An 18,155-nucleotide genomic window follows, 5' to 3' on the forward strand; every position below is an offset into this window, starting at 1 on the left:
TACTGCAAATGACATAATGGCTATATGAATTATGGTACAGCCTTAATACACGGATTATTATGTAGCTATTAATAGTCATGTTATAGAGGAAAACAAATTCTTGGAAAAATGGCAAAATAAGCAATTATGAAGTCACAAAGACTTAATGGCAAAGATGTAACAAGACCAGACTACAGATTCTGCTCTTTCTAGCATTCTAATACTATCTATACTTCAACACTTAACATATTTTTAGCAAATTCCTAAAAGTGAAATTTCTGGTCCAGAACAATCACTCCTCAAGTGTTGGAATTAAGCAGATGGGATTAAGGGAGATTCTTTAGAGTCCCACGCTAAACCCCATGGTGAGTAATTCTCAAGGCCAGCCCTGTAGCAGAAGGCAGAGCTCAGATTACTGACGGCTGTGGAAGAGAAGAGCCTCCAATGCTACGATCAATAAAATCTCTCTGCCGGTACGTTCAGCTTCCTGTCTTTCTAGCTTGCAAGGCTTCTGCCCCCAGAGTCATGGCTGGTGACTTCCTCCAGGGTTTTGCGTCACTTAAAACTTACTTGGACGTCTTCAAGGGACATACAGGACAATCACACTGTCCTATCCCTCTGCAGAGTCCTTTCTACCACTCCACACTACACAGTTTAACCCAGTAGCTTCCGAGCAGTATATTTATATTCTCTCTTAGACTCTTTCTTTTCTGTTTTCCGATCAGTTTTAGAACTAATATCCAAAAAAAAAAGAACTAATATCCACCCTATTACTAATAGTAAAAATAGATCTGATGCTACCGCAATGCTTCAAAAAGTGACACAGCTTGCGTCCTCTTAATCCTGGACCTATTTAGAGAGATTGCAAATCAAAGAAACCTATGTAATAATGGTTTGGGGGCATATAAATACCTCATAATTCTGAGGTACCTGCTTACGCTGGTGAAAAGTACGTGATTTAAGTCTTCTGTTTCTCTTTGTTGTGTAAATCCTGAGCTTTCTTGGGTTTAAAACAATTTCACGAAATATAGGTAATGAAAATCGATTACACAAGGTTCTTTATTCTTATGTAAGGCATTGTAGTAGGAGCCCTTTCTCATGAGAGCCCGGATAGCTCAGTCGGTAGAGCATCAGACTTTTAATCTGAGGGTCCAGGGTTCAAGTCCCTGTTCGGGCGCTTTGCTTTAACTTTCACCTTTATTTTTTTCCTCCACTTATGAACAAGCTAAGAAACACAAATTCCATCTCAACGGGAAACAACTGTGCAAAAACCTCCATATTTGCCAAAAAATTAAGGGATTTTTACATAGTTTTTCTTTCCCTGAGAACACATTTACCTTGCATTTTCTAAAAGCAATGAAAAAATGAATTCAACTTGAAGTGTAAAGTGTGCTTCGTCACGAGAATTTCATTTGGTAGTATTTGGTAATACCAGTAAGGGGCAAAAGCCACAAACGCCCGAACAGGGACTTGAACCCTGGACCCTCAGATTAAAAGTCTGATGCTCTACCGACTGAGCTATCCGGGCGCTCTTAGGGAGGCTTGCTCTTCTGTTTACTTCATATAATTCTAATAAATTATTTCTCCGGTGCAACACATTTAAAGTGCTTTTATCAGCAAGGTAAAGAAAAACAAACATTTATTTTTCTATCCTTTTTCTCCGTTTACTTAAGACATGTGTCCTTCGAGTTCTTTCATATTTCATGTTTGATTAATTGCCAAAATCTACAAAACTGAAACGAAATGGTAATAACTTACAAGACAAGGCAACCAACATGAAAACTTTCAGACAGAACTGCAACTTCTTTTTACTACAATTCTTCTGTTTTCCATCTATCACTTTGCAGATAGGACCTCTTAATTTTCGTTATTCTACAGAACCAGATTACAGTATCTTTCCCCTTAATGAAAAATACATTGCCATTCGCCAGACGATGTGGCTGTTAGATAAGCATTCCTCAGCACAAAAGAAGGAATTTGATTCATGAATGCAGTAGCTAATATGAGAAAATAGAAGTAACGGTGGGAAGGTGAGTCCAAATTTAGATTGAGAGAGAAGGAACTTAGGCTTCGGTTGAAGCTTTGCCTCTCCCCACCTCCCAGGCAAGTGGCAGGTTTCAAGTCAGACTCACAAAATGAGCCATCCTCAACCAGTATTCGTGTGCTGCAGTGGGAGCAACATGGAGTATTAAGAATAAAAACCTCCAGATCAGCCTAGTTTTCCCTAAAATCAGTTTCATCAGCCCTGACACATAGGGTGTGGAACACAGGATTATGAAATTTTGAACACTGATAAGGGAATTCATTTTTATTTCTGGGAACTTGAGGCTTCTGAACACAATGAATAATAAAATAGCTCAGCCTCGCTTGGAGGGATTTCTTTCCTACAATTGTCTGATTCTTTTAGAACAAAGACCCACAAATTCTGTGAGCCTGAGCAGGCCTGAGTTTCCATATCTATGAAATGAGGGAATTGATTGGTTGAGCTGTAGGATACCCTCTAAGTCTAAAGTTTTACCATGCTATTGCTTTTCCCATTGTAAGTAAAATTAGAAGGAATGGACTCAAAATGCAACAGGAAGAAATGATATGACTGAACAAGCATTTATTGATCACCTATTATGCCTTAGGTCCTGCGCTAGCTCTAGAGTAGAAGATAAACAGGACACAGATCTTGCTCACAGCCTGGGAAAGAAGGCAGACCCTTAAGCAAACCACTTTAACAAAGTGACAAATGCAGTAATAAGGATCAAGTACAGCATGGCAGGAGATGAGCATGGATAGAAAGGCCTGGATTATAAAACAAGGATGGTGGCCCTCGAGTTTTCAGCAAGAAAAGCACATGGTCAGAGTTTGATTTAAGCAAGTAACTGTCAGAGGTATACAGAGTAAATTGTAATGAGCCAGCAGACATTTGTCTTTTACTTATTCAGACATTTCTTGAGCACCCACTTTGTTAAATGCAAAAACTTCTTGCTCTGTTTTTATGAATGAGATATGGAAATGCATTATACCATTTCTTTTTAAGGAAGGGAAACAGTATCTGTCCAGGATCCCTAATAGGGAAGGAACAGAGGGTCTTGAAGGTCCCCCCCCCCCCCCCCAGTGGCTTTATTCCCTTTCCTTCAGGATAATAAACCCGCTGTTAAAAGTTGAACAGATGGAATGAGATTGACCCATCAATTTGCTTATGGAGTACCTGCTATTTCCACAGCAGTAAACCAGGCACAGTGGGAAGAAAAACAGTAAGCCCTGAAGGAAAGTGGGGAGTGTAAATTGGGTTTGAAGGATGGTGAACAGGTTACTGTGGCTGAAATGGAGGGAGGTAGAGATGGGCGGGAGACAGCTGACCAGGTTTATTTCAGGCCAGAGAAAAAAACTACATCATATAGGCAACAGCAAAGTTGGAAAGTTGAATCAAAAGTCTGGTTTGTTAACATTGCAATGTCCCACCTGAGGGAGCAGGAACTGGATCTGCTTATCCCCACGTTGCCTTTCCACACACCGGGCAGGAGTGCCATCTTGTACTATTCAGTTGACCCTTCCTGGAGTTTCTTCAAGTTTCTCACTCCCCACAAACTAACTTAATCCTCCCGTTAGAGGGCAGTCTAAACCCACAGATTCTATATTGGGGACCCCGCCCCACATTTCTTAAGCATTATTTCCCCCACTAATTTGTCCTTTTTAAAATAAGTTTTTATTTTAATTTAGTACAGCTAATAGATGGTGTTAAATTAGTCTCAGGTGTTTTCCCACTAATTTGTAGACGGATCATTTTTACCTGCCACAACCCCTCCACTCCCCGCCTCCCTCCCCACCCCCCACCCGCACCCCCACCCTCACCCCCACCCCGACCCCTCTCCCCATTCACCAGACTCATCTGTCTTGGAAAATCACCACTGGCTCCGTATCAGAGCAGGAAAAAGTTGTAGAGCAAGGAAGGTCTCGCGATTCTCCCACTTCTTGCCCTCTCGGTGACATCATCCTGAATCCTGACACAGTCCTCTTCCTGCAGCTGCCTTAAGGAGTTACACCTTGGAGTGGAAAGTGTTTTCACAGGGACTTGGGGGCAGCCGCCTTACACAGTGAGGTTTTTGTGTCTTCCTCATCCTGAGAGTCCCACAGTGGCACAAGGCAGGGAAAGCACATGGATAGTTGTGCATTGAATACAACTGTATTGAAGAGCCAGATAGCACATCTCTAACGGTGGGATTTAAGTCAGGAGGAAAGGTTTAATTTGGGGAGGCTTTCCCAGGGTTTCCCAAACCAATGCCCAGTGTAGCTGCCTACACAAAGCCCAGTCTACCATCATCATTGTATAGAGTCTTTGGAGTTAAGACCATTACAAGGTACCAGGGAGATGCATGGTACAGAGAAGTTGTTTGGAGACCCTAAACCAAGTGAGAGCAGCCTGGGGTTCCAGTGAGCCCTCCCACCCCTCTTCTCTCTGAGAATACAGGGAAGCCAGCAGCCCAACAATCCTGAACAGCACCAACAGCTCAGACACCAGCTCAACAGTTCAGGATAAATACTCCCTGAACCAGACAGCCCTCAAATGTCCTGGATCAGTGAAAAGATGTAAGAGAAAAACAGGACTGTTGATGCCAAGGCCAGTGGGATTCAATGGAAGCGAAGAAGTCAATCTGACCACCGAATATTTACAGAGCTCCCCTACCCCATCTACAACATCTATTCACCTTTCAAAAATATTTGGATCTTTTTTGAGGAGTCTACTGCAGGATTTTTAAATGGAAATGGTGCCAACATTGCCTTTTGCGATTTTAGCTTAAAATTGTTTTACAGATAAACCCTAGCCCAGAACAGAGCCCTGAGAGAACACAGCACAGATTCACACACCCTTTCCTTTCATTCATTTCAACCACTTGCTCCCGGACTAATAACCAGGTCCTCATTCATTCACACATTCACCAAGTATTTATTGAAACCAGCTGTGGATCAGGCAATAAATTAGCTCTAGAAATTCAAAGGTAAACCCAACAGAGAGTGCCGGGTCCTTAAGTAGCTTATAGTCGAATTACCCTCTTCTGTCCCCTCCCCAGTTCAGAAAAAAGCAAACAAGTAGTTTTGACACTCTGTGATTAGTGCTACAATCCAGGCAGCTCTTGGGTGTATTTAGAGATGCTCAGGAGGCACTCTAGGGTAGCTTTCTGGAAAGTTAATTGTAGGGTGTATTAGTCTGCTATTGCTGCTGTAACAAATTACCATACATTTAGTGGATTAACACAATTCTGTAGATCACAATTCTACCATGGGTCCCACGAGGCAGAAATCACTGTGTCACCAGGGCTGTGTTCCTTTCTGAAGGCTCTAAGGAAGAATCTGTTTCCTTGCATTTTCCAGTTTCCAGAAGCTTTTCACATTTCTTGGCTCAGGACCTCAATCCTTCGACTTAAAAGCCAGCAGTGTTGTATCCCTCTTACCATTCTTCCATCGCCACATCTCCCTCTGACTTCACCCGGGGAAGGTGCTCTGCTTTTCACGGACTAATGTGATTAGATTGGGCTCACCTGGGTAATCTAGGCTAATCTCTTCATCTCAGTCTTTAATGAAATCCCATCTGCACAATCCTCTTGTCATGTAAGATAACATATTTGCACTTTCCAGGGATTGGGAAGCAGACCTTTTATTCCTTTTGCAGAGGCCATTATTCTGCTTACCATGTAGAAAGACAGCCACATAAGGGGAAGGGCAACAGAGGTGGGGTTTGGGGTAGGAGGCCCTTTCCAAGCAGTTGGGAGAGCTTGTAGAATGACCGGTAGGTGGGAATCACATGTATTCCAGAAACAACATGGAGTTTTCATTGGAATGAGGGAGGGAGTTATTCACTCAACCCACATTTATTATTATTTTTTAAGATTTTCTTTATGTATTTGACAGAGAGAGAGAAAGAGAGAGAATGAGCAGGGGGAGTGGCAGGGAGAGGGAGAACAAGCTCCTGGATGAGTAGGTGAGACTTGATCCCAGAACCCTGGGACCAGGACCTAGGATCATGACCTGAGCTGAAGGTAGACACTTAACCTACAGAGCCACCCAGGTTCCCCTCAACGCACGTTTATTAAATGCCCACTATATGGTAGGTGCTATTTTGAGGATACAAGGATGAACAAGACAAAGTCTCTGTCCTCTGAAGCTACAGTGAGAAGCAAGGGCCAGATTATGAGAGGCCTTGTTGACCTTCTTAAAGAGTTTGAGCTTTATCCAAGAGTTATGTGGAGTCATCCATTCATTCATTTGACAAATTTTATTGAGCACATTCTATGTGCCAGGCACTGTTCCAGACTCTGGGAATACAGAAGTTTAAGAACTAAAGGGAAAAAAAAAACAAAAACAAAAAAAAACCTAAAGAACCCCTGCCCTCACAGAGCTTCTGTGCTAGTTGATGTTAATTAAGCAAGGGAAGCAGGTGTCTGCTTTAGAAAGATCATTCTGGCTGAGGTATTGGAGAAGAGATTGGAGGGAAGCAAAACCAGAGGTAGCCAGGCCCCTAAACTCCCTTCCTCAAGATTCACAGTCTTTCTCCAGCTTTGTGTCACTCCTTGGACACCTCCTTTTTTTGTCAGGAACCTCCTTTCCCCTCTATCCTCCAACTGTACCAATTCTGCAACATCCTACCCCAGCCCCGATTTAACATTCTACACCTGGTCTTCCCAGGGCGGCAGAAGAAAAGGATGAAAATGTAAATATCACTTCCACTATGTATCAGAATACCTGATTCCAGCCACATCCTTGCTTCTGCCGACAATTCCATTTCTCTAAGAAGCCACCATTCTCATCCCTTTTGGTGGCTATTTTAACCATATCTACATTCATTAAGTCCTCAAGCCCAGCTTGACCCCTTCTCTATCAGGAGATTGCTTACAGACCATCAGGTGGCTACCAGTTAACTCCTCACCTCTAGGTTTACCAACCTATGCAAGTACCCGCCTGTGCACCCTTCCTCTCAGATATCCCAAGCAGCCCCATTCCTCCCATCCACCCCCGTGTGTCCATCTGCTCTGTCACAGTTTTTATTAATCCTCTACCTCCTTGGTCTTTCCCTTCAACATTTGAGTATGTTTAAGCTCTTCCAATCTGAAAAAGCCATCACAAAAATCTTCCTTTTGATCCTGCACTCCTCACCCCCTATCCACTGCTTTATAGTTTCCATTAATTGCCAAGCTTCTAGAAAGAAGCTTCAATGTCCTCATGTGTCTCTTATTCCTTAACCCACTGGAGCCTGGTTTAACTGTGACTGTTCTCATACCAGCATCCCAGTGACTTTCCTGTTAATGCAAAGGGCATTTTCTAGCCCTGCCCTTCTGCCAAACTTGTGTTCTGGTCACTTCACTGAAGTTTCCTCCCACCCTCCTTTCTGATACCCTGTGGTCTCAGATTTTCCCTATCAACATGGTTGTTTCTTCTCAGCTCCTTTGGCAGGGCCCTTTCTCTGTTGCGCCCACCTAGGTAATCTCACATATGCCCACAGCTTCACAACCATCTATTTTTTTTAAAAATTTTTTTTATTTATTTATGATAGTCACACAGAGAGAGAGAGAGAGAGGCAGAGACACAGGCAGAGGGAGAAGCAGGCTCCATGCACCGGGAGCCTGATGTGGGATTCGATCCCGGGTCTCCAGGATCGCGCCCTGGGCCAAAGGCAGGCGCCAAACCGCTGCGCCACCCAGGGATCCCCACAACCATCTATTATCCGAAGAATCCAAAATTGCCATCACCTGTCTATACCTCTGCTCTGATTTTGGTTTCATAAATCCATTCTGCTAGACATCCTCAACTAAACATTCCACAGATGCTTCAAACCCAACATGTCCAAAATTAAACCCATGTTCGCTCCCCCAACACCTGGGCCCTGTCTTACTCCAGTCCCCCACTTGGTGCACGGCACCGTCTGCCACTAATTCCCATGGCATCAAGTGGAGAGTGATTCTAGATCCCTCTGCCCACTACCTACATTACATCTATAATCAAATATGATTGATTTGACCTCCTAACCATCTTGTGTGTCTGTCCTTTCCTTTCCATCCTCACTGTCACAGCCCTGGCCCAGTTTTCGAGATTCTCTGATCTTGCAACTCTGAATGTAGCCATAGCTTCCTTGAGCTGTCATCCTGTACTCCTAACGTGGCAGGAAGCAAATGGCACTCTCCACTTTGAAGATACTATTTACAAAGGGTCAGCAGGGTAAAGGAAAGCCACAGGAATAGTGTGCAGTACTTTAGGGCCAGCAGGAAAGGAAATTTTCACCCCCAGGCCAGAGAAGGCAATTGAGATATCTGAATTGAGAAAAGAGGGGAGGGAGAGGGAACCACCCAGAGGGAGCTGTGAACTTTGGTTGAGGGTTGCAGCCAGCCCACAGTGACTCCAAAGAGAGGGAAATCCTGAGAAACAAATATCCAGACCTATTCGACCTCCTTCCTTCCAATCTCCTGCCAGGGTTCCCAGGGGCCATCCCCTACTAGGAAGCCAGAGAGCCAAGATTGAGTCTGCAGTAGCAAAGGGAAGATACACAGAGCATCTTCCAAATCCTCTTATGCAATATGCCAGAAGGTTTTTCTGATCATATCACTCCCAGCTCCACTTGTCTATACCCTAGGTTCTCTGTCACCTGCAGGGGGAAAAAAAAAATCTAAATTTTTTGGCACGCCCTGGTTTCTCTTATAAGGAAATATTTTTCTCCGTTCCAAAGTGCATTATAAAGTCTCTGATAAAATGTTCAACCCTATTTCCTGTTAGCTCTCCATTTGGGAAATTTTCACTCCAGCAACAGACATACTGACGGCCACTAGGTCACTCTGTTCTCTCAGGCCTCTGAGCTTAGCCTGATGACAGGGTCACAGATATTTATACTGTGAACAAGTGGTGAATGAGTGAATGAATGAATGAATGAATGAATGTTTTTATCCCCTGTGGCTCTTGAGGATTAGGAATGGGATCACATTTCCATTATGACTGATGTACGCGCAGAGCATTCTGTCTATAGTCACCGGAATGGTTCACATACATTCTCTCATTTGCTCTTCACAAAAGCCCCGAGTGGTTTAAGTGAAGCTGGTGTTATCACTGATGCTCAGAGGGTGGAGTGGGCTACCTGAAGTCACACGGCAGAGGGCAGAGAGAAGAAACACAGGCTTGAGTCTCCCCTTTCATGGGCTTCTCCTCCTCCTGCCTTGCTCAGGGTCACCTACAATTAAGGGTCCTTTGCATTCGCTTAGATTTCATCTTTTATGAGAACAAAACTATCCCAAGAAGTCCTGACTTGTGAACTCACTTTTTACCCTTCCTCCCCCTGTAGGACTTCTGGTTAATCAAATTCCCTTCCTAATCAATATCCTCTTACTGAGCTCTGGAGTCTCTTCAATTTCTAGAACTCTGTGAATCCTAAGAATCGTGTTGGGCTTTTGCACAATTTTGTATTGATGAGGAAATTTTAGAGGTCTTCCTGACATTTTTTTTTAAACCCTAGTAAACCCTAAAGAGACTGAAACAGTAGCATTTTAACAAATATTTCCTTGAGACCAGTAAAGGGGTAGGTTGGCAGACGTTTCCATGGAAACCCTGGCTGGGGAGTCTCAGGCTTCCAAAGGAGTTTGGGAGCCTGGAGCCCCTGATACCTGAAGGGGAATTGTAGAGGAGGGAGGCTTGGGAAGCAGGTGTTGATCCTTCCTTACTGACCGGCCAGAAAGGAAGGAGGGCCCCGGGGCAGGGGTGGGGTGGGGGTGGGGGAAGAACTAAGTCAAGTTTGGAGGAAATTGTACTTTGAGATCCAAGACCACGGTTACTATGCAAAGCAAATGCAAACGAGGAGCTGGCCAATTCTTGGTGCGTGTGTGCCCGTGCGTGCCTGGGTGTGTGTCCGGGGGTAGTCTTCAGGAAAATTCCCCTGGAGACCGCTGCTGGAAGGCAGCACCAGGAGTCCCAATTTCAAACATGCGGCAGCCTGGTGATGAATGGAGTGGGTTTTCCCCCTCCCGCTGCGGGCCGCGACCCTCCGGGGCTCAGGTCGCACGACGGCGCCCCCCGCCTCCGCCCTGCAGGTGGGGCTTTTGCAGGCGCCGCGACCCGAATGACCCCGGGCGGGGGGGCGGGGGGGGTCCTCGCACCGACCGGCCGCGGGTTCTCGGCGGAACCACCTGGCATCCTCTGGCGCCGAGCAGGGGGCGCCCGCGGGGAGGGTCTCGGCCACGTGCGGAGCCTCGCTCGAGTGGGAAGCGCAGCGCGGCCGCCGGCTCCCGAGCACGCTGGGACGGCCGCGGGGGAGGGGAGGGGGGAGGGGAGGGGAGGGAGGGAGGCGGGCGGGGGCGGGGGCGGGGGCGGGGGCGGGGGGAGGCGGCGGCGCCCGGGGTTCCGGGGCCCGCCCCGCCCGCGCTCGCGCTCGCGGCCGAGTCGGCGCTGCGGGCGGAGCGGGAGGCGGGAGGCGGGAGGCGGGAGGCGGGAGGCGGGAGGCGGGAGGCGGGCGGAGGGCGGAGGGCGGCGGGCGGCTGCCTGTCGGGGCCGAGCGGAGCGCCGGGCCTCCGGGACATGGCTCCCCCGCTCCCGCCCGCGGCTCCCGCTATTGTCTCGCCCGGGGTGGCCTGAGTCCGCGCCCGCGCCCCCCGCGCCCCCCGCGCCCCCCGCCCGGGACCCCCAGGACCTGCGCTCGCGGCGCGCAGAGGGGAGCGGCCCGGAGCGGGGCCCACGGCACGTCGCGCCCCGCAGGGAAGCCCGCAGCGAGCTCAGGTAGGACGCGGGGGGCGCGGGGGGACGGGGCGCGGGGGGCGCGGGGGGCGCGGGGGCTCTGCCCTCCCTCCCGCCTGGCAGCGGCCGAGGCGCGACAATGCGAGGGGCCGGGCGGGCGCGGACGCGGGGACAGACCCAGCCCGCGGCGCCCCGCAGGTTGCAGACTCCATCCGCCGCCCCGCCCCGGCCCGGGCACCCCTCCCCACCCCTTTCCTCTAAGCACACTTCCTGGCTCCCAGCTGCAAGGCGATCTGAACCAACCACTGGTTCGGGGGTTTGTTTAAGATAAGAAATAAAAAGCAAAACCCGCCCCGGAGCGGGGGTGTGGGGTGTGGGGGTGTGGGGTGCTGCTCTCCCTTGCAGCGGGTGAAAAGTCAGCATCCAGCCTGGGAATACACACACGCCTTAGCCGGCTTCTGCCTTATAAGGGCTGCAGCAGCAGAGAAGCTCAGGGGACGGGGCACCCTCAGGCCTGAGCCCCCGGGCCCTCCCGGGAGGCGCTGCTCCCCCGGCTGGCGCTTGTCCCCTGCTCGGCTCCCGACAGCGGCGGCTTTGATGTCGGGGAGCAGCCGCAGCCGCAGGAAGCCCGGGGGACGCTGCCAAGCCGGGGTGGGGTAGGCTGGGGAGCCAAGGGGCTTGGCAAGCTCCTAGCTGTGAGAAGAGATTACCGAATGCATGAGGTTAGTCAGTGCACACACCCTGCTTGGCTGAGGGGGGGTGTGTGTGTGCAGAATCTGCCACTGCTCCGGCTCCTCCAGGCCAACCTTCTTCCCCCTCCATCCCCACCCCCTTTCGGGGGCTTCGTGGCTCCCCTGTCCCAGTTCCACCAGCCACGCCTGGGATGGAATCTCTATCATCCCCTCTTGCCCTGATGCATTTTGTTTTGTTTTGTTTTGTTTTGTTTTTCCCCTTCAATTCGGGTGGGGGATTTCCGTACCCGGCTGGCTGGCCCCAGCATGGCACCAGATTCCGGGGGCTTCCAGAAGTGGGCCAACACTGCCCTCCTTCTCTCTCTGAACTACCTGTCCGAGATGTGGCCGAGCAGATGTAAGCAATTTGCTCTGAATTCCAAACCTGTATCAGTTTGAATGAAAACTTACTCCACCGCCACACTAGGCCTCGGAAAGGTATTGGCAGAGCAACATTACAGGAGGTGGCAAACTGGATCCGCAGATACTCCTCCTTCCCCAAGTCCAGCTGTGGACTACAGCAGAGAGGTTATGAGACTTCAGAACTGCATCTCCTCCAGAGCCTGGCACTCCCATCTGGGGTTGTGTCCATGGAAAAATTAAGTAGAGGCACATTTTATAGCTCTGCCTGGCAGCTAGCATCTGAGGAGATGGTGGCTGCGAGCCGGAGCCCAGGACTGAGGCTGCGGCTGCTTCTCCTTTGGCCTTTCGGTGAGCTTAAGGTTTGATTTCCATGGCTCTGAATTTACTGCTGAGTGTGCATGGGTGTGTGTGTCTGAATTTGATCAAGCTCTCAGCCCTGGCCAGAAGGGAGCCTGTGCATTTTCTTCTCCCTGGAAGCATCCGTGAGGGAGGTGTGCCGGGCCGAGGAAGGCTCCGGGGATCTGAGGCCTCACAATTTTCTCCGGGGTGCTCCTTTGGGATTGCCCAATGACCTGGAATGCTCTTGGTCCTTGCCATGACATAATGGCCCTCTAGCAGACACCCCACAGCCTTGTGGGCCTTTGGTCCCCTCTCTGGTTTCCTCACCACATCTGGCCTGGTGCTTTGCAGGTACCTCATCTGTATAGTCCTTCAGTTTGGACAGCCCTGCCACAGCCAGCAGGGAGAAAAATGAGAGAACTTCGTTTCCTGTGAGGGGTTTGTGACTGGCCGTAAACTTCAAGCTGCTCATGCTCCCCACGCTCCCAGAATGTGAACTTGGACATGATAATGCTGAGGTGTAGAGAAAACAATGGGTGGTTTTGAGGCCAGGGGGCTTGGCTTTGAGTCCAGGTGTGACTTACTTCCTAGCTGTGTGAGCATGGACAACTTGTGAGCCTAAGAATTCGTTTGCATATCTGTAAAATGGGAGAGAAAATACCCTTGGCTCATAAGACTGTTTTAAGGGTGAAATACCCTGCTTACCATGAACTGAATAAGATCATGTGTACAGAAGCATTCTGGAAACTGCAGAGTACTGTATCAATGCGTGTCATTCGCCCTGAGTTTTAACCTTGGTAACAAGGGAGGGAGAACTGGTGAGAGTTGGGACAGGGATGGGAGAAAGGGATGGAATAGAGAATGTTCTGGGACGTGGGACAAGGGAAGAAGAGTAGTGTGCCAATACCAAGGTACCTATTTCTTGGGTTACTTCTCTTTTTTGGTGGTGGTGGTGGGGGGTGGTGTACTTTAAAAAAGCTTTGGCAGGATGGGGGCCAAGAGGGAAGGAAACACTGCTTAACAATATTTATAGGAAAGGGGGAAACAGCCCTCAAACTCTGGCTACTATTCATTGACAGGGTAGTGCTGAGCTGGCAAATAATATAATAGCTAACACTTACTGATGTCAATCAGTTCATAAATGACAGAGGAGGGATTTGAAGCAGGCTGTTTCACTCCAGACCCTGTGCTCATAACTTCGATACCACCAATAGAGACATCTTGGGTCTTCGGAGAACGAGAAGGGGTAGCGGAGTCATGGAATTCATTTATACTGGATTCCCTGACTTGAACGCTCATGTCATGTCACCAGACTGGGACACTCCTTAGATATTAAACTTCTCAAGGGCAGGGGCCCAGCATAGCTCCTTCTGAATTCCCAGGTGTTTGGGGGTCGAGGCACATGTATGCGAATTCCTTGCCAGCTTTTCTCTGCTTTCTCATTCGTATCCCTACCTTCAGTGTAAGGAGAAGACAGGGGATAATCAAGTCAAGTACTTTTGCTACCTTCTGGGCAACATTAATAAGAGAATTGGGACTTGGGGTACTCCAGAAAATTGAGGCAAATCTTTTGTTTTTGTATTTCTATATCTGTTTTATTTTGCATCTGTCTTATAAAATGAAACTTAGGAGACTATTATTCTTGCACATCCTATGACCACCTAAGGCTTCAGAACTGGAAAGGACTTCTCATTTCCCTGAGAAGAAGTCACTCTCCCAAGGTCACAGATACTAGTGGTGCTAGAACTTTATGCTTGCCCCATAGGCCACATATGACCAATGACAGGACCTGTCTTGCAGCACTTCAGAGTCATACGTAGACCCTGCCAGTGACTTTATTTTTGGGGAATTCTCTTAGGGCACTGGTGATGGGATTCACTCACCCTGAATTTCTATGTTGGTTAAAGACATTAAGGACACAGAAGACAACATACTTCAAGGCAGAGGCCCTCAAAGTCTGGAGAAGGAAGAGGAAAGAGGTTCTCAATAATCCTCTGGCAGAGTACAGAACCTATGATTGAAGGACTCTAACAATTCACTCCTTCCTCTTTTGGGATACTTCCCACAGGATGTCTCATCCAGCAAAGGCTCAGTAGTACTTCCAAGAGGAACCAGAGATCATCTGCCTCTTTAGAGAATGTTTTCCTTTCACCAGTGCTTTATTACTCCTGCCTTCATTCCTTCCTGAAAACACTGTTCAATTCCCTCCTTCCTAGACCTTTCCCTCTCTCCAGCCAACCAACCCTAGACACCATGAGATTAATCCCCTTGGAGGCAGTGCTTTCTTTTCTTCTTGGCAATTCTTCCTACTATGCTCTGTGTGTCCTAAGTCTGTGCTCCTGAGGGTCCTGTCCTAGAAGTTAGCTGCTTCTTCATCTCCTCTCCCTGTATCCTCCCCAAATGGAGGTGAGTGTCAGTAATGAGAGCTGCTTTACTCAACATGGCCAATTGCCCATGTCTGGTGCCTGGCTAAGGCCAGGCCCACCAGGAGTAAGTTTGTATGGAGGCATTCTCTCCAGCCAAGTTATTCTATCTTCACGTAGTTGGTACCCTTGGCAGCAGACCCGAAGACATAGGGTGAGAGGAAAAAGAGGAAAGAACTAAGAAGATTCCATTTTGAGGAAATGCTACATTTTGCCTTGCTAGGGAGAAGAAATGGATATGAGCCTTTCTTGTCTTAGGGCCCAAACTAACCCAGAAGACAGGTAAGTGTAATGATGGGGCTCTTCCACAGTTGAGACATCTCTTGAGAGCCCTGCTTTGCTGGAAGCAGAGCATCTACCACTTTCTTGATTCACCATGCTGTTATGTTTTCCTACGGGTAAATAGAGGAAGTTAAGCTGATAAGGAGCACCATTAGAGCGTATTTAATTCTGATCCAAAAAGGAGAGATTGTTTGCAAATTGAGTATTAATGGGAACCTGGGAGAAGACATCTTTATTTTACCCCCAAAAATATTATGGCCAGGGTTTCACATTTCCACTCTAGACTTCAAGAAGGCAGATTTTTTTTTTTTTTTTTTTGATTAAGAGAAAAGATAGCTATAATTCCCTGACAGGAGACTTTGAAAGATAGAGTGGTTCCAAGGGGTTGGCAAATTCTCTGAAGTGCAATTTTGATGACACTGTTGCAAATGGTTCTGGCACAGGAGGCAAAAAGGAGCCACCTGAGCAAAAGTTCAAGTACCAAGAAAGTCAAGAGCGTGTGCTGAAGAATAGCCAGCAGCATTGAGTGTCTGTCCACTGGTAGCTTGCTTGCTTGTGTGTTTACTTTTTAAGCTTTTCTTCTTTATTTTCCCCCCTAAGTTTTAATATTCTAATTCCAGTTAACATACAGTGTTATATTAGTTTCAGGTGTTGTCCTCCTGTAACTTTTCAGACATTATCTTTACTTTTCCCTTCCCCTAATGTTGGAGAAAACCATGAGGATGAAATTGTGTCTTCCCCTTTACCAATGGGATAGCTGAGATTCCAATTAGGCTCGATTGAAGTGAAGATTAAGAAACATGCCAAAGATAATTAGAGCAGAACCAAAGTTTGAATCCAGGTCAGGATACCTCCAACACCTGTTGTTTCTTCCTTCGGTGCTCCCCTGTAAGGGACCTCTGAGAAAAAAAGTGTCCGTGAGGCCCAAGTTCTGAATGAGATGGGGGTTTCCCCAAGAGTCGGTTGACAACAGAAAGGGTTGTTCTCAGAGTTGTCTGTGGAAGAAGCTATGGTCACAAAGGGACATAAGTCTCTCAAGATAATGTTTAAAAAGAACTCATTCATTCAACAGATGTTTTTTTGAAGGCTTACTGATGACTTTCAGGGCTTTCAAAGTGATGAGGGCAGAGAGCCTTCCAGAACTTTCAGTTGAGTGGGGACTACAGACAAATATATAGGCTGTGGAGTGGGTGAGTGGGTGAGTACGGGATGCTTTGAAAACTCCTAAGTGGGGCATTGAGGGTAGTCAGACTTCCTGGAAGAAGTTCGATGTCAGCCAAGATCAGAACAATGAGTAGAAATTGGGGTGGGGGATGAAGTGAAAGGCAAAGCAGGTGAAGTAAAAGTAGTTTAACCTGGCTAGAGCCATGGAAGGAGCTTGTATTTTATCTTTTATTCACAATGTATCTGATACTCTCCTCAGTGCATGGGAGTAAAGAAGACAGACACGTTCCCTGACCTTCTGGAGTTTGTGTTCTGGGAGAACTTAGTTCATTAAGAATTAAACCGAGCATCTTTATTTTGCCGACTGGGATTCTATACGTGTAGATCCACCTGAACTTGGGGGGAGTTTGAAAGAGCCTCTTCTGATAGTCCTTCAGGTAACATAGCGTAGAGGCAGGAGGTGGGTTAATCAATGGTTGGTTAATTCTTCCTCCAACAAAAATATCTTCAGTGCCTCTGTTCCTTCATTCTTATATTTACTGATTCATCAACTGAAGGGCAACATTCAGTATATACGTAAGAGGATGGTTCAAAACCTGGCTCTCCCACATACTAGTCATTTGATCTTGGGAAAGTTACTTAATTTCTCTGTGCTTCTGTTTCCTCATTTGTAAGATGGGGGAAAATAATAATACCAGGGGGGAAAAAAGGCTGCGGTAAAAATGAAATGAGTTCATTTCAGTGTACTCTAGCACAGCCCCTGCTACGTAGTAAGGGCTTAGTAAATGATGGTAGTTACAGTTATGTTAGAGGGATATAAACTTCAATCCAATGTGGTCCATGACCTTGAGGTAACCACATTGTACTCCAAAAACTGCAAGTGAATGGATGAGTTGCTTTATGACGGGAGGTAATCCTATAAACTCACAACGAGGCAGCTGTCACACAGCTGCCTCAAGAGCTGGAGTAATCTGAGGCAGCATTTCAGAGAAGTATAGAAGCTGGGACCGTAGTGCTTCCTATTTTGGGGCCTCTAAACTCTTGAGAGTTGAATAAATGCTATGGGGTATGAGCCTGGAAAAATAAATTACAACTTGCCTTCCTCATTCAGAATCTCTAACCCTACAGCAGGGAGATGTTAAATGTTCTCCTCTGGGTTGGTCTGACCATGCTCAGAACACAGTATTTAAGGGCTGTGTCCCTGGTGTAAAACACTGTGCTGAGCATCGTGGGGAAGACAAAGGTAAATAAGAGATAGTTCCTATTCTTAAGATGAATGGGCTTATGTCTGTGAAAGTACTTTGTGTTTGTTTGTTTAAAGATTTTATTTATTTATTTTACAGAGAGAGAGAGAGAGAGAGAGAGCGCACTTTCACAAGCAGGAGCGATAGAGGGAGTGGGGAGAAGCAGGCTCCCCACTGAACAGGGAGTCCAGTGTAGGACTCGGTCCCAGGACTCTGACCCTGAGATCATGACCTCAGCCAAAGGCAGATACTTAGCCGACTGAGCCACCCAGGCGCCCCTGTGAAAGTGCTTTGTATCTATAAATCACCTACATGAATAAAAATTATCTTTGTTCCCATCACTAGTAGGTATAATGCCAAACAGTGTAAATGCTGTATATATTTAAAGATGTTCAAAAGGGAGCAAAAGTCACTTTAGGTCATAGGAGGTGAGAGAAGGCTCAAATATAAGAGCAGGCACTTGAAGAAGGCAAGCCAGAGTATTCCAGAAGGCGCTAGCATGACTGAAGATTTGTGGGAAAACTCATGGCTCTGGGGAATGGTTAATAACCCTCAGCATTTAGGGAATGTGCGGGGCACAGGGCTGGGATTCGGTGTGGGGAGTCTTGAATGTCTGATAATGAGCAGGAGAGCTAGAAACCTTTTCCTCAGAAGGATGATGTGAATAGAGCCACTGCTGCAGGGTTTTCTTGCCAGAGGAGCATAGGGCTTTAGGGGTTAGTGGGGAGACAGACTTCAGAAGGCTACTTTAGTTATTCAGGTAAGAGAAAGAATAATCATTTTGGGTGCCTGATATGTGCTTTTTTTTTTTTTTAAAGATTTTATTTATTTATTCATGATAGACATAGAGAGAGGTAGAGACACAGGCAGAGGGAGAAGCAGGCTCCATGCAGGGAGCCCGACGCGGGACTCGATCCCAGGACTCCAGGATCACGCCC

General features: G+C 47.2%; 1 protein-coding gene and 2 non-coding genes across 3 annotated transcripts in view; 2 read left to right on the plus strand and 1 right to left on the minus strand.

The window, feature by feature from the left end:
• Positions 1-1,083: 1,083 nt before the first annotated feature.
• Positions 1,084-1,156, plus strand: TRNAK-UUU (transfer RNA lysine (anticodon UUU)). The gene has a single exon. It is a non-coding gene; the product is annotated as a tRNA-Lys (tRNA).
• Positions 1,157-1,434: 278 nt separating this feature from the next.
• Positions 1,435-1,507, minus strand: TRNAK-UUU (transfer RNA lysine (anticodon UUU)). Its single transcript has one exon. It is a non-coding gene; the product is annotated as a tRNA-Lys (tRNA).
• Positions 1,508-10,578: 9,071 nt separating this feature from the next.
• Positions 10,579-18,155, plus strand: part of PIK3C2B (phosphatidylinositol-4-phosphate 3-kinase catalytic subunit type 2 beta) — a 65,914-nt gene continuing 58,337 nt past the window's right edge. Inside the window, exon 1 of the mRNA XM_077886847.1 lies at positions 10,579-10,713. The gene's annotated coding sequence lies outside the window, so the exon portion shown is untranslated. The remainder of the gene's footprint in view (positions 10,714-18,155) is intronic.

Source organism: Canis aureus, chromosome 38 (genome assembly GCF_053574225.1).
Source record: "Canis aureus isolate CA01 chromosome 38, VMU_Caureus_v.1.0, whole genome shotgun sequence".
Taxonomy (NCBI): Eukaryota; Metazoa; Chordata; class Mammalia; order Carnivora; family Canidae; genus Canis; species Canis aureus.